Raw genomic sequence first — 15,483 nt, 5'->3', positions numbered from 1 at the left:
ATAAAAAGGAAAATTCAAAGTAAAATCTCCAAGTGTTAAAAAAGGGTCCTCATTACATCAAACTAACTCCTATTTATACACTTTCTATTCTTGGATTTTGGAATTTGGGTGGGCTTTTGATTTGGTGAGGAAATGGATTAAATTGGATTTTTAATCTAATTCCTAGCCCAAATTACACCTCCAGGGGAAAGCTTAGTTGGAAAATCCAACTTAGCTTTCAAGCATGCTCCATCCGTGTCAAGTGTGGTGTGCCCAGCCTTGTTTGAGTGCCAATTGCCTTAGAGCTAAGTTGGAAAATCCAACTTAGCTTTAGACCGTGTCATGATGCCTTGGTGTGCTAGGAGTGTGCGCCAAAGTGTGGAGGCTTGGGGGAGAGGCAATGCTCAGTTGGAATTTCCAACTTAGCTTTCCTTGTAGCGCCTTTGCTTGAGACTTCAAGGTCCCAGGTTCAACACTTGGTGGAGGAAGCCTTGGAGCTAATTTCCTTGGTTGAGTGGGTGCTCCTCCTTATGTTTCAAGGAATTCCCAAGTTCGAATCCTGGAGGAAGCATTTTAGTTCATTTCTTTGCAAGCTGAATGGCGCTCATCCCTTGTGTTTCAAAGAATTCCCAAGTTCGAATCCTAGAGGAAGCGTTTTGGCTTTTTTTTCATGATTTTCCTTATGCTTAGCAATATAATGTAGCGCTCAGTTAAGTAAAGCAATTGAGCGCCTTTGCCTCCTTGGAGTAACACCTTCGTTTCATCCTTCAGGTGCAAGGTTCAAGCCTTGGTGAATGCTTTTTGGCCAATTTTTCTTATTTTCCTTGCAAGGAGCGTTCCTTGCTTCCCTTGGGTCATGAGTTCGAAACTTGGTAGCTTCATTCCTTGGAATTTTGCTTTGAATTAATTTGGAGAGGTCCCGATAAAGTTAACTTAGTTAACTTAGCTTTGCACCAATTCCTTGCTTTCTTTAGTGCTAAGTTAACTATTTGAACTTAGCTTTGTAGCTTGCCTTCTCCTTCCATCCCTTGTGAAGCTCAGTTAGCTTTTTCAACTTAGCTTCCCTTTCTTCCTTGATGTTGGCCACGTTTTTGCTTCCCTTGGGCACGCTTGTGGCTTCCTTTGGGCACATTCCTTAGGCCACGCTTTTCTTATTTTCTTCTTTCTTCACCTACAAGCAATCAAAACAACCAATCAAAGTATCACTAAATTCACAAGGTTTATAAATCATTAAAATTCAATTAAATTTAGCTTAAACCTCATGATTTAACATCAATTACATGGTGGTTGATTGATTCAAAGAAGTCATGCATTTTTAATCCAAATTACTTTCTTAGAATGCAAGAAAGTGCATAAAACCTAATAAAAACAAAGAAAAAGGCTAGTGAAACTAGGCTAAGATGACTTGTCATCACTCTTGAAGGAATGATAAAAAAGAGACATGTTATTGATAATCTGAAAAATCATAAAATTGATTCTTGAAGCAAGAAAAAGCAGTGAAAAAGCAAAAGCTTGTGAAAAAAAAAAGCCAGTAACCCTTTAAACTAAAAGACAAGGGTAAAGAGGATCCAAGGCTTTGAGCATCAGTGGAAGGAGAGGCCAAAAGGAATAAAATCCTGTCCTAAGCGGCTAAATCAAGCTGTTCCTAACCATGTGCTTGTGTCATGAAGGTCCAATTGAAAAGCTTGGGACTGAGTGGTTAAAGTCGTGATCCAAAGCAAAAGAGTGTGCTTAATAACTCTAGGCACCTCTAACTGGGGACTCTAGCAAACCTGAGTCACAATCTGAAAAGGTTCACCCAGTTATGTGTCCGTGGCATTTATGTATCCGGTGGTAATACTGGAAAACAAAATGCTTAGGGTCACGGCCAAGACTCATAAAGTAGTTGTGTTCAAGAATCAAAAAAACTAAAACTAGGAGAGTCAACACTATATGAATTCTGAATTCCTAAAGAATCCAATCATTCTGAGCTTTAGAGGATAATTAAGATGCCAAGACTGTTTAGAAGCAAAAAGCTATAAGCCCCGCTCATTTAATTTGAATTGTGAGCTTTATTGAAGACTCTGAGATGTTATTGCATCATTATCTTCTTTTTATCCTATTTTATTTATCTAGTTGCTTGGGGACAAGCAACAGTTTAAGTTTGGTGTTGTGCTGAGCGGATATTTTATACGCTTTTTTGGCATTATTTTTAGGTAGTTTTTAGCATGTTTCAGTTACTTTTTATTATATTTTTATTAGGTTTTATGAAAAAATCACATTTCTGGACTTTACTATGAGTTTGTTTGTTTTTCTGTAATTTCAGGTATTCTCTAGCTGAAATTGAGGGACCTGAGCAAAAATCTGATTCAGTGGCTGAGAAAGGACTGCAGATGCTGTTGGATTCTGACCGTCCTGCACTCGAAGTGGATTTTCTAGAGCTTCAGAAGCCCAATTGGCGCGATCTCAATTGTTTTGGAAAGTAGACATCTTGGGCTTTCCAGCAATGTATAATAGTTCATATTTTGCTCGAGATTTGATGGCCCAAACTAGCGTTTAAATGCCAGCCAGAGACTCTTTTCTGGCGTAAAACGCCGAAACTGGCACCAGAAATGGAGTTGAACGCCCAAACTGGCATCCAAGCTGGCATTTAACTCTAGAAAAAGCCTATGCACGTGTAAAGCTCAATGCTCAGTCCAAGCACACACCAAGTGGTCCCCGAAGTGGATTTCTGCACTATCTGCACCTAGTTACTCATTTTCTGTAAACCTAAGTTACTAGTTTAGTATAAAAACTACTTTTAGAGATTCATTTTGGAACCTTTGACATTTTTATATCTCATATTGTATCTTCTACATCATGAGTCTCTAAACCCCATAGGTGGGGGTGAGGAGCTCTGCTGTGTCTCAATGGATTGATGCAATTACTATTGTTTTCTTTTTTATCACGCTTGATTCTGTTCTAAGATACTCACTCGTACTTCAATATAAAGAATATGATGATCCGTGACACTCATCATCATTCTCAACTTTATGAACGCGTGCTTGACAACCACTCCCATTCTATCTGAGCTCAACGTAGTCATTGGGCGACAGCTTGAATGCGTATCTCTTGGGTCTCTAATCCACGGATTTGACTTGTCTTTCCTGACAATAGAGCATTTGAATCTGTGGGATTAGAACCTTCGTGGTAGAGGCTAGAACCAATTGGCAGCATTCCTGAGATCTGGAAAGTCTAAACCTTGTTTGTGGTATTCTGAGTAGGATCTGGTATGGGGTGACTATGACGAGCTTCAAACTCGCGAATGTTGGGCGCAGTGACAGTGTGCAAAAGGATAGAGAGATCCTATTCCGACACAAGTGAGAACCGACAGATGATTAGCCGTGCGGTAGATGTGCTTGGTATTTTTCATCCCAGACGAGAGATCCGACAGTTGATTAGCCATATAGAAACTGTACTTGGACCATTTTCACTGAGAGGATGGATGGTAGCCATTGACAATGGTGATCCACCAACATACAACTTGCCATGAAAAGAATCCATGCGTGTTTGGAGAAGAAGACAGTAGGAAAGCAGAGATTCAGACCACAGAGCATCTCCGGAACCTCAACCTTTTCTTCATTACTGAATCACAAATATCATTCATATCATGTTATTTACTTTTCATGAACAAAATCATTTATATCACTTGAATCTCCAGACTAAGGTTTACAAGATAACCATAGCTTCCTTCAAGCCAGCAATCTCTGTGGGATCGACCCTTACTCACGTAAGGTATTACTTGGACGACCCAGTGCACTTGCTGGTTAGTTGTACCGGAGTTGTGAAAAGTGTGATCACAATTCCGTGCACCATTGCCTTAGAGCACCCAAACACAACACTTTAGATAAAACTTTATAGCAACACTTTATACGAGTTGTATTTTCTAATACATAAAGCAATACTTGTCCAGATTTTTTTTAGTTGGCTTTTCATATACCTAAAGGAACACTTGTATAAGATTTTTTTGGCTGTTTTTTTATATACCTAAAGCAACACTTGTCCAAATTTTGTTAAGTTGCCTTTTTCATAGACCTAAAACAACACTTATCTAAGTTTATTTGCAATTTTCTTTTTCTAATACCTAATGCAACACCTCGTTGAGTTTTTTTTTAGGTTTTCTTTTTTTTTTTTTATCTCTAAAGCAATATATTTTTCATCTTTGTTATATTTATATGATATTTAAAGAATATATAGCACACACTAACAATATTTAAATATTTAAATATTTAAACTCAATTAATCAATATAGGGAGAATAAGCTAATAATATATATTGCATATATATAGAAAGGTCTTCCAAGTGTCAATTAACATACTTGTTAAGTTATCAAGTCAACTAAATAATAAACATAAGTAAACAAAATACATATTTTTTCATGATGAAATTGAACAAAAAAAACTAGTCTTTCCATTTGAAACCAAAAAGACTTTGTGCTTCACCATTGTGCCAAGAGTCGCCTTTATCTCTTCAGAAAACTTCATCCAACCCTGTATAGGAAGACAAAAAATAGGAAAAGAGAAGGTCAGATGACTGAAATTGAAACACAATCCTCCCATACATGTAAAACCCGAATGAGAATGTACATAAGCAGTTGAGTATTTACAAATGGAACAGAAGCTATTATGTGGAGTAACAAAATCAAAATGATCTCACACTAGCCTGCTGATGCATATAAGCCTACTTTCTACAATATTAGGAAATACAAGCTCACAAACTACAGTTGGGGCAAAAGCAACAATAAATTAATAAATCAATAAATATAATATGTGGCTAGCGCAATGCATGAATTTCATTTATAAAAAAATTGAGAGAAAAAAAGGGGTTGAACAAAGCACCTGCAATTGGAGTGCCTCTGATCTGGAACCAATGTGCTTCCTGGAAGGACGAGCACTACCAAAATCCATGAGTATAGCAAGAGGCAGTTGTTCTTTTCTACGTGTTATAAGAACATTACCAGGTTTGACATCATTATGAGCATATGGAGTATCTAAACCATGCATATGCTTGAGTCCTGAACAAAGTTGTTGAGTTGATTTATCAGGGCTAAAAGGATTTCAGAAGAAATCAAACTTTTGTAAGGTTAGAGTACTAAAGAACTCTAAAATATAAAGAAGTGTATATCGAATCAAACTAATATTTTTATTTTTTATATTTTAAAAAAGAAAGGTTGCTTCTTAGATTCTAAACGTAAAAGTAGTATAGACCAGAGATGTCCATATTTATCCTTCAATTTGATTCTTAACAGAGAAAATAACATATTCCAAAGAATTACTAGGTAAATACATATACGAAATTCATGACAACAAGAAAAGGATACAATAGATGCCAAACAAGTAACATATGTTTTTATCCGGAAAAAAAAATAGTATCATGTGATGAAAATCTTGAATTGCAACTATGATGCTTGAGATACTGATAAAGAAAATTATTGCCGGTTTAGAATCAATCAAAAAACAAGCATCAGTTCGTTAGTAGCATAGTCCAAACCAAGAATGAATTCTCAAGATAAAATATTTTAAATTCAAAACATAATAGCCGAGATCAAGAGTAATTCAACCTCGGGTCGTCTTCCCTAGGAGTTGCAATTAAGTGTACAATTTATTGGCTATGGGAGAAATGGGGGTTGGATGATAGCAATTTACAAGAAATTAAAATGCAAGAAGGTAGCTTAACATGCAAGAAATTAAATGAAGGTAAGTAAAGGCAATGAAAATGGAAATTAAATGCTAAAAAAGACTCTTGGCAAGAAGTGGGTAATTAAGAATTCCTATCCTAGTTGTGGACCACAAACATGGTAATTGTGTGTGGATTAATCCCAATTAGTCAACCCTACATCGAGGATAAGTCAACTAGGCATAATTAATCTCAATCCCTAAGTCCTAAGTCAACACTAGTGGGTCAAAAAGAGTCAAGGGAAACTAAATTAATTAACAACCCTCACACAATGTGGAATGGACATCCACCACTCAAGTTCACCCAAACCACACAATTTCTCAACCAAGAGTGAGAACAACTAAGCGAAATCTCAACCAAGCATTTTGTCAAATACTTGGTGGGCATGTAAAGAAAGCATGGTAAAATGACAAGAAATAATAAATGCTACAACTACTAAGCAAGATAAAGATAGCAACTCAATAAAGCAATAAATGACATGAAAACATAAATTGAATTAAATGTAAAATTAAAATGACAAGAGTGTTCATAGGCATGAAAAGCAACAAAATGAGAAATTAACAAGATAAACTAAAGAGATTAAGACAATAAAGTAAAGAAAGGTAGAAGAAACTAGATCAAAACAAGAATTAAACATAGAAATTACAAGAAAATTAAACTAAAAACCCTAGGTTCTAGAGAGAAGGGGGAGCTTCTCTCTCTAGAAAATGAACTACATGACTAAAATCTAACCGTAATTGCTCTCCCCTTCATCCTTCTTCAATTTGGCCTTAAATAGCTTCAAAAAATGAGTTGGATTGGATTTTGGGGGCCCAAAAATCGCTGCCAGTGAGTTGCAATTAATGAGGTCACGTGCAAGGACCTGTGCGTATGCACACATAGACTTATGTCCACTATAGCAAATTGCATATCATTTTGAAGCCCCAGACGTTAGCTTTCCAATGCCGCTGAAAATGCTTCATTTGGACCTTTGTAGCTCAAGTTATTACCAATTTAGTTCAGAGAGGTCAGGGCTGGCAGCTTTCCAAATCCTTCATTTCTTGAATTCTTCCCTTTTGCATGCTCTTTTCCTCACTTCTTCAACCCACACTTGCCTTGGAAACCTGAAAATCACTTAACAAATACATCAAGGCACCAAATGGGATTAAACTGAATAAAATTGACTAAATTAAGCACAAAAGAGCATGTTTTCACTTTCAAGCACAATTTAGGAAGAAATCTCAAAAGCATGATATTTAGGTGAATAAATGTGGGTTTAAGTAATGGAATCCAGTCAAATCAAACCAAAATATATCGTAAAATATGGATTCATCCATTCCCCCACCCTTAAGCCAAGCATGACCTCATGCTAAACCAACCAAAGGAGATGAATGAAGGGGTAATTATTAATGCAACTACCTACATGCATGTAACTATACTAAATGCTATCTATATATATCTACACTATGATTCCTATTGAGTTTGGCAAAAACAAACAAAAGAATCTCAGTCAATCCAAAGTAGGAACTTAGGGCGAAGACAAGGAAAATATAGCAATATGATCAATGTCCAAAGATTGATTTGAAATTTTCAAAATTAAGTTCAACAACTTGCAAAAAGATACAAAATAAGCAATGGAAACATAGAATTGAGCAATTGAAACCCTCACTGGATGTGTTTACACTCTAATCGCTCAATAGTGTTTAGGGTCAATCACTCGATTCCTCCTTTAATCATGTTTCTCAAAGATTTGCAAGTCGTCTAACAATCAACTAATATTTGATGAATGAATACAAATATCATGAGGGCTTTTGTGGGTTGTAATGGGGCTTAGGTAAGGGTAGGATTAATATGGTTAAGTGGGCTATTAGATTGGATCTTTGATTAGCTCAAGCATCTCACCTAATCCTATATATCATCCTATATACATAACAAAACAATCCTAGCTACCCATTTATCCCTTTCTCACATTCACTCATGCATGCTTCTTTTCAATTTAACCACATATGCATATCTTATTTTCATTATTATTATCTTTTCTTTTTCTTTTCTTTTTCTTTTTCTTTTTTCTTTTTTTTTCTTAGAAAATTTCATTAAATTAACTAAGCTTATTATACGTATGCAAAGAGATGCAATAACTAAGAAGTATGCAATTACGGTACCAAAATATATACATCCTAAGAAGAGAAAATGAAACTAAGAATTCAAAAAGAAGATGAAATTGTTAGGATTAGAGTATGTCACCAAAGATGGTCGATCAGTGACGACCTCCCCACACTTAAAGGTTTGCACGGTCGTCTGTGCACTCAAAGGTGAGCTAGGGGGCTGAAGTGACTTCTAATTGCATCAGCTGGTGGATCAATCAACTACTGCATGCTTTTTCTCCCGCTTTCCTTGTTGTACATAGTGACCCATCCATGAGAAATAAAAGATAAGATAATAAGATGAGTGAATGCAAAAACGAGGAAGCAAAGAGTGTTGTAGTGAGGTGAGAAGCATTAGGATGAGGTGAATGAATAAATTTGTGACATGAAGAAAACAAGTGTATGAATTCTAAGTTGTGCACGATTTAGAACACACACACACTAGCATGGATACTAGGTCACAAGTATAAAACAACATGCACTTCACTCATCCTAGAGTGCTTGAAATACTTTAAAGGAACTTGTATGCCAAGATAAACAAACAAGCAATAAAGAGGCATGAAAGTATTCAAGCAAGAATTAAGGAACTGCAAAATGGATAATGAAGCAAACCTAATTGACATGAAGTGGAAAATATGACAAGCATAGTCCACAAAGCTTAAAAAGCTCAAAAAGTGTCATTAGGCAAGTTTAGGATCCAATTTCACCCTTGCTTAATGATGACAAGTCATCTTAGCCTATTTTAACTAGTCTTTTTCTTTCGTTTTCATTAGAATTATGCACTTTCTTGAACCATAAGCAAGCTAATTGAGTAGATTTTCATGTTTCCCTTGATTGAATCAACCATGTATAAATTCATGCCATTTCATGAGGTTTTATGCTAAAATTGTTGCATATTATGATAGAATGAATATCTCATGATTATGAGCATAGCTTTGATGAGTTTGGTTGATTAATTATAGGTGAAGAAAGCTTGGAGAAAGGTTGAAGTAAGAAGGAATAGCTAGGAGTAAAGAGAAGACAATGGAATAAGTGAAATTGAACCAGGAAGCAAAAAGCTGGACCTAAAGTTAGCATCAAACTTTTGCACAAACTTTTGGTTGAAAAGTTAGCCCCAACGTTAGCCCCCTAACTTGGAGGCTAACGTTGGAACTTGAAAATCACTCCCTGGGTACCAAAAGTTTGCACCAACGTTAGCCCCCTAACTTTGAGGCTAACGTTGGCACATGAAATTTACCCCTGGGCACCAAAAGTTTGCGCCAACGTTAACCCCCTAACTTTGAGGCTAACGTTGGCATGAAGAAATCCTCCCTGGGCACCAAAAGTTTGCGCCAACGTTAGCCCCCTAACTTGGTGGCTAACGTTAGCACATGAAAATCACAAGGAGGAGCAAAAGTTTGCGCCAACGTTAGCCCCCTAACTTGGTGGCTAACGTTGGCGCCACAAGTACACAAAGTAAGGCCAACGTTAGGGTCAAAGTTAGACCCCCTAACGTTGGCACCAACGTTCATATCAGCAAGATGGTGTTAGCTGATATGAAAAGTTGGAGCAAAAGTTAGACCCCTAACTTTTGCCCCAACTTTTGGTCCAACTTTTGCAAAACTCAAACCCGGTTCAATTGGTTCACTTTGGTTCTTCTCCAAACTTCAAGAGCAATCAACCAAGGCCTCTTTCAACCCAATTCCACCAAGAGCAAAGGCCCAACTCAAGGCTTGAAGATCATTTGAAGAAAGTGCATAAATAGGATAGAATTCAAGTTCTTCGGGGAGCTTTCCTTTTGAATTTTCATAATAGTTTTCGGAGAGCTTTGGATATTGAGTGATCTTTAATTTCTTTGTCTTGGAGAAGGAGAATTCACTTCTCTTCCTCTTCATTTTATTGCTTTCTATTTCAATTGCAATTGTCTTGGATCTTGGGTTGGAGAATTGAAGGAATTCTGTTTCAATCTCATCCTTGGATCTCTCTGCTTTGTTTACTGCAATTTAATTTCCGTTTCTATTACTTGTTTCTCATCTACTTTCCTTACAATTTACAATTCCCTTGCAATTGTTCTTGTTGGATCTAGGAAGGCATTGAGATCTAGACTTGGCTTTCTAGTCTCTGGGTCCTGAGATCTGAATTCCTAATTTACATTTTGTTTCTTGCTTTTAATGTTCATTTACTTTACTGCTTCAAGATCCGATTCAACCCAAACCTTCTTTTACTCTTTTGTTTGATGCAAGTTACTTTTCTTTGTTTAATTTCTGCAAATCCAACTCCTAATCCCCTTTACATTTCGAGCTATTTACATTTCTTGCACTTTAAGATTCCGTAATTTACATTTCTTGCACTCTAAGTTTCTGCCATTTAATTTCTTGTTCTTTAAGATTCAGCAATTTAATTTCCTGCTCTCTTTAATTTCATGCAATTTAAGTTCTGCAAATCACAAATCACTCAACCAAATCTTGATTCGCTTGACTAAATTAACCACTACGCTAAAATTGCTCAATCCTTCAATCCCTGTGGGATCGACCTCACTCCCGTGAGTTTTTATTACTTGATACGACCCGGTACACTTGCCGGTTATATTTGTGTGTTTTGGAGGAAATTTATTTTTCACCAAAATACTCATCAAGTTTTTGGCGCCGTTGTCGGGGATTGATTAGATTGACAATGATTAAGTGAAGTGGTGATCTAGATCAAGCACTTTTTCTTTATTTTTCGACTAACCCACTAACTGTTTGATTTTTTGCTTAATCTAACTAACACTTCAATCTGGCAGTAAATTGAAGTGTCACTGGTTTTGTGCATTTCTCATGCTCTGCTTGTATGTCAGGTACAAGAAGAACCATACCCAATTTTCATGAACAAGACGAAAGAACTCTCAGGAGGTTAAGAAGAGCTAAAAGAGGGAAAAATATTGTTGGAGAAGAGGAATCAGACGAAGAATTCCAAGAGATGGAGGAACATTTAACCAATCCACCAGGTGGAGAACACAACAACAATGACAACCCACCCCAGAGGAGAGTTTTGGCTTCCTATACCTTTGCAAATCCTAGACATTGTGGGAGCAGCATCTTGGCTCCAAATGTCAATGCTAACAATTTTGAACTCAAACCACAACTCATCACCTTGGTTCAGAACAATTGCTCTTTTGGTGGAGGACTACTTGAGGACCCACACCAACATTTATCCACTTTCTTGAGGATATGCAACACTGTCAAAAGTAATGGAGTGCCCCCTGACAGTTACAAGCTGATGCTATTCCCATTTTCTCTCAGGGACAAGGCCACTCAATGGTTAGAATCTTTTCCAAGGGACAGCATCAACAACTGGGATGATTTGGTAACCAAGTTTCTTGCCAAGTTTTACCCACCTCAGAGGATTATAAGGTTGAAGGCTGAGGTACAAACATTTACACAAATGGAGGCCGAACCCATCTATGAGGCATGGGAGAGGTACAAGGCTCTGATCAGGAAATGTCCCCCTGCCATGTTTAATGAGTGGGAGAAGCTTCAAAACTTCTATGAAGGCTTAACACTGAAATCCCAGGAAGCTTTGGATCATTCAGCTAGAGGTTCCTTGCAACTCATGAAAACTACAGAAGAGGCTCAAGAACTCATTGATATGGTGTCCAACAACCAATATTTCTTTGCTTATCAAAGAGGCCGCCAACCATCACAAAGGAGAGGAGTAATGGAGCTAGGAGGAGTGGATTCAATCCTGGCTCAAAATAAGATGATGCAGCAGCAAATTCAACAACAATTTGAGCAAATGGCCAAGAGGATTGATAGTCTCCAAGTAGCAGCAGTTAACACCAGCCAACCATCAACCACATGGGGACAGAGTGAAGAAACTCAAGAAGAACAACAACAAGAGCAAGTACAGTATATGCACAACCAAGGACCAAATGAAGTGTATGGTGATACATACAATCCATCCTGGAAAAACCACCCAAACCTCAGATGGGGAGATAACCATACCCAAAACCAACAACCATGGCAGAGGAACCCAAACCAACACAACCCAAGAAGCAACCAAAACCACAACCAGCAGCAAACTAACCAAAACCCCTACAGAAAACCTCAAAACAACTACCCCAACCTCAACCAATACCAATCTAATAACCAACCCACCAACCAAAATGCCTACCATCCACCACCTACATCTCATAACCCACCTCAAGTATCACCTGAAGCCCAAAGAATCACTCACTTGGAGGCCATGATAGACAAAATGTTGAAACACCAGGAAATGGTAACCAAGAATCAGGAAGCCTCCCTGAAGAGCCTAGAGAGACAGATGGGGCAACTCTCCAAGCAAGTATCTGTTGAGAGACCTTTAAACTCACTGCCCAGTGACACAATTCCAAATCCCAAGGAGGAATGCAAGGCAATACAATTAAGGAGTGGGAGAACATTGATAAGCAACAATGACACTACAAAGAAGCAAGCAGAGAACATCAAAGAACCAACGGAGGATGAGAATCAAACAAAGGCAGATGAGGCTAAGGAGCAAGTTGTGATGCCAAACAAAGGCATTGAGAAACTTAAAGAGAAGGACAACCAGCCACATAGCTCAAAGGAAGTAGCTCAAGGACAGCAGCAAATAGGAAAGGGCATCACACCTCCACTGCCATATCCCCAGAGGTTCAACAAAGAGGTTAAAGACCAGCATTTTCACAAATTCCTTGAGATTTTTAAGAAGCTGGAAATCAATATTCCCTTGGCTGAAGCACTTGAGCAAATGCCTCTATATTCCAAGTTTCTGAAGGATCTTATCAACAAGAAAAGAAGCTGGGATGAGAAAGAAACCATAATGATTACTGAGGAATGCAGGGCCTTGATTCAAAAGGGGCTTCCTCCCAAGCTTGAGGACCCAGGGAGCTTCCTGTTACCTTGCACCATTGGGGAATTGACCATCACTAAAGCAATATGCGATCTCGGAGCAAGTATTAACTTAATACCATCCTCCTTGATGAAAAAGCTGCATATAGAGGAGGTCAAACCAGTACAAATGTCTCTGGAGCTCGTAGACAAGTCAATGGTATACCCCAGGGGTGTAATTGAAAATCTTTTGGTCAAGGTGAACAGTTTTATATACCCTGCTGATTTTGTGGTTCTAGAATCAAACGATGATGATGGTGACTCTGTTATACTGGGAAGGCCATTCTTGGCCACTGCTAGAGCCATCATAGACGTAGAGGAAGGGGAATTAACTCTCAGGATGCATGACCAGAGTGTCACTCTGAAGGTATTACCAGAGGCACAATTTAGCAAGGAAAAGAAAGACTATATGAAAAATGACCAGGAAAGTCACAGCAACATCCCAATGCTAAGGATTGTGCAGACTGATGAAAAAGCCCAAGAGGATATTAGAGTATTGGCCACTAAAAAGAGAGATCCCCAAGGAAAACCTACGGCCAGAAAAGAAAGAACAACAAAAGGAAAGATGAAACACAGAAACAAAGCAAAAAGGGGTTGGAAGAACAGAAAAATTCCAACAGAGGGGCTTTCCAAAGGTGACAAAGTGCAACTGATATATCAACAGCTGGGGGCAAATCAACAAACCGAGGATTACTACACTGTCAGCAACATACTATCATTAGAGCATGCTGAAATTGAACACCAGAGAACAAAGAAGAGGATCACGGTCAGAGGAGACAAATTGAGGCCCTACAAGCACCAACCACCATAAAAGAAAGCCTCAATATCAAGCTAATGACAATAAAAGAGCACTCTATGGGAGGCAACCCATGCTTTAAGATTCATGTAATTTTAAATTCAATAAATTATGATCGATTGAGCATGAATTTTTTTTCTCTTTTCATGAACATGTCCATTGACTGCATGCACTATTTTGAAACATATGCTAAGTTTGGTGTGCCTTCAAGCACACTAAACCATTGTTACAAATAATTCTATTTTGCATGCTTGGAGTATCTTGACAAAGCATATGACCGAACACTAAGTTTGATGTCCACATAGCTTCATGAAAAGTAGAAACTCATGCATCAATAATCATACAATTGTTGTTTTTCAAAATCTTATAAATAAAAAAAAAAATTCTTTTCCGGTAATGAAGGCATTAATTGTGATGTACCCTTTGACAAGAAACAAGTTTGGTGTTCATCAAACCTTGATGCACCGATTTAGGGATACAATTGATCCTTCATGAGAAAAAAAAGAGAAAAAGAAAGTATGATGAAAACAATTCTTATGAACATTTAACATTTGAATCTCACTAATTGGAGGAAGATACTCATTTTCTTTATATATGACCAAACATTAAGTTTGGTGTCTTCAAGAGAGAGTGTCACGGTTCAAATGATATAAGAATTGATGGTTCACATAGTATTAATAAAAAGAACACTCTTGCTACGGTTGGATAAGACTAATGTATGTTGTCTTGTTGTGGTGACTAGGAGGTCAAAGAATCTTCAAAGAAAAAGACAAGACAAAGGAAAGCATAGCATGAAGACAAAATTCCATCACATGCCTCGAAAAAGAAATCTGCCACTCCTTGAGAATGATCACGGCAAAGGCAGGGGAAGGAGCAAACTTTGTCTTCATTCATCCTTACATGCATACCTTTGATCTCCATAAGTCTAATTGCATCCCAACCCTTCATTGCTCATTTAAAAGCATACCACCTTCAAGCCATGCACATGACCGAATCACTCCAACCTTGGAAACTTTACTCCCTTCATCACTCCTCAACATAACAAGCTTTGTGCAACATTTCTCTTACTTTAAAATCCAACCACTTAAACTTCTCTTCATCAATTCTTGTCATAGCAAGTTCAGTCTCAATTTCTTTTTGCTCCAAACACACATCAAACTCTCCAACATTCTTCACACTCCTTCTCTACCAACCAAGTAACCATGGCCTCCTCCTCAAGAACCAAATGAAGAAAAGGAAAAGATCCCATAGTGGAGGAAGACACACATGAATATGACCAACGGAGATTCAAGTCTTGGTTTCATCAAATGCAAATTCAATGGATGAACGAGAAAAGAATCTATCCTAAAATTCCATTCTTGTTGCCGGATGATGGATGTCAAGAAATGAAGGACAAAATTCGGAAGAGGAGATGGGAGGAACTTGCATCACCAGCCACCCGAATCAATGCCAATATCATAAGAGAGTTCTATGCAAATGTCCCAAGGCTTGACATGCGTGAGCCCCCAACGTACAAGAGCTATGTGCGGGGGGTGGAAGTAGACTTTAGCCCGGATGCAATCAAGAAAGTCTTGAAACTAAAGTCAGTCCGCTTTGATGAACCGGGATACCAACAAAGATTGAATGAGGATCAGGATTATGAGGAGATTGCAAGAGACATTTGTTTTGAGAACTCAGAGTGGGAAGGAGATAACAAGAACAGATACAAGTTCCTGAAGAGATGTAACCTCACTCCGGAAGCAAAAGGATGGTATGAGTTGATGAAAAGATCAATTCTGGGCACAGTGAACACCTCAGAAGTTAACAGGGAGAGAGCCGTGATGCTGCATTGCATCATTGTGGGAGGAGAAATAAGAGTTCATGAAATCCTTGCAAAAGACATTCAAAAGCTGGCTGAAAAGAATTCGGCCGGATCCTGGTTGTACTATCCGAGTACCATTTGGAGGTTGTGCGCAAAGGCTAAGGTTCCAATGGAAGAGGAGAATCCAATGTGGTTAAGCCAAGGCATGCCCATAACCATTGAACG

The 15,483-nt window shown here is 38.0% G+C and overlaps 1 pseudogene; it reads right to left on the bottom strand.

Moving 5' to 3' along the window:
• Positions 1–4,654: 4,654 nt before the first annotated feature.
• LOC107640801 (uncharacterized) overlaps positions 4,655–15,483 on the bottom strand; it is a 28,877-nt pseudogene continuing 18,048 nt past the window's right edge.

This window comes from Arachis ipaensis, chromosome B5 (assembly GCF_059453495.1).
Source record: "Arachis ipaensis isolate K30076 ecotype BB chromosome B5, ASM5945349v1, whole genome shotgun sequence".
NCBI classification, from domain to species: domain Eukaryota; kingdom Viridiplantae; phylum Streptophyta; class Magnoliopsida; order Fabales; family Fabaceae; genus Arachis; species Arachis ipaensis.
The sequence above is the reverse complement of the archived record's forward strand: the minus strand, read 5'-3'. Positions and strand labels throughout refer to the sequence as shown.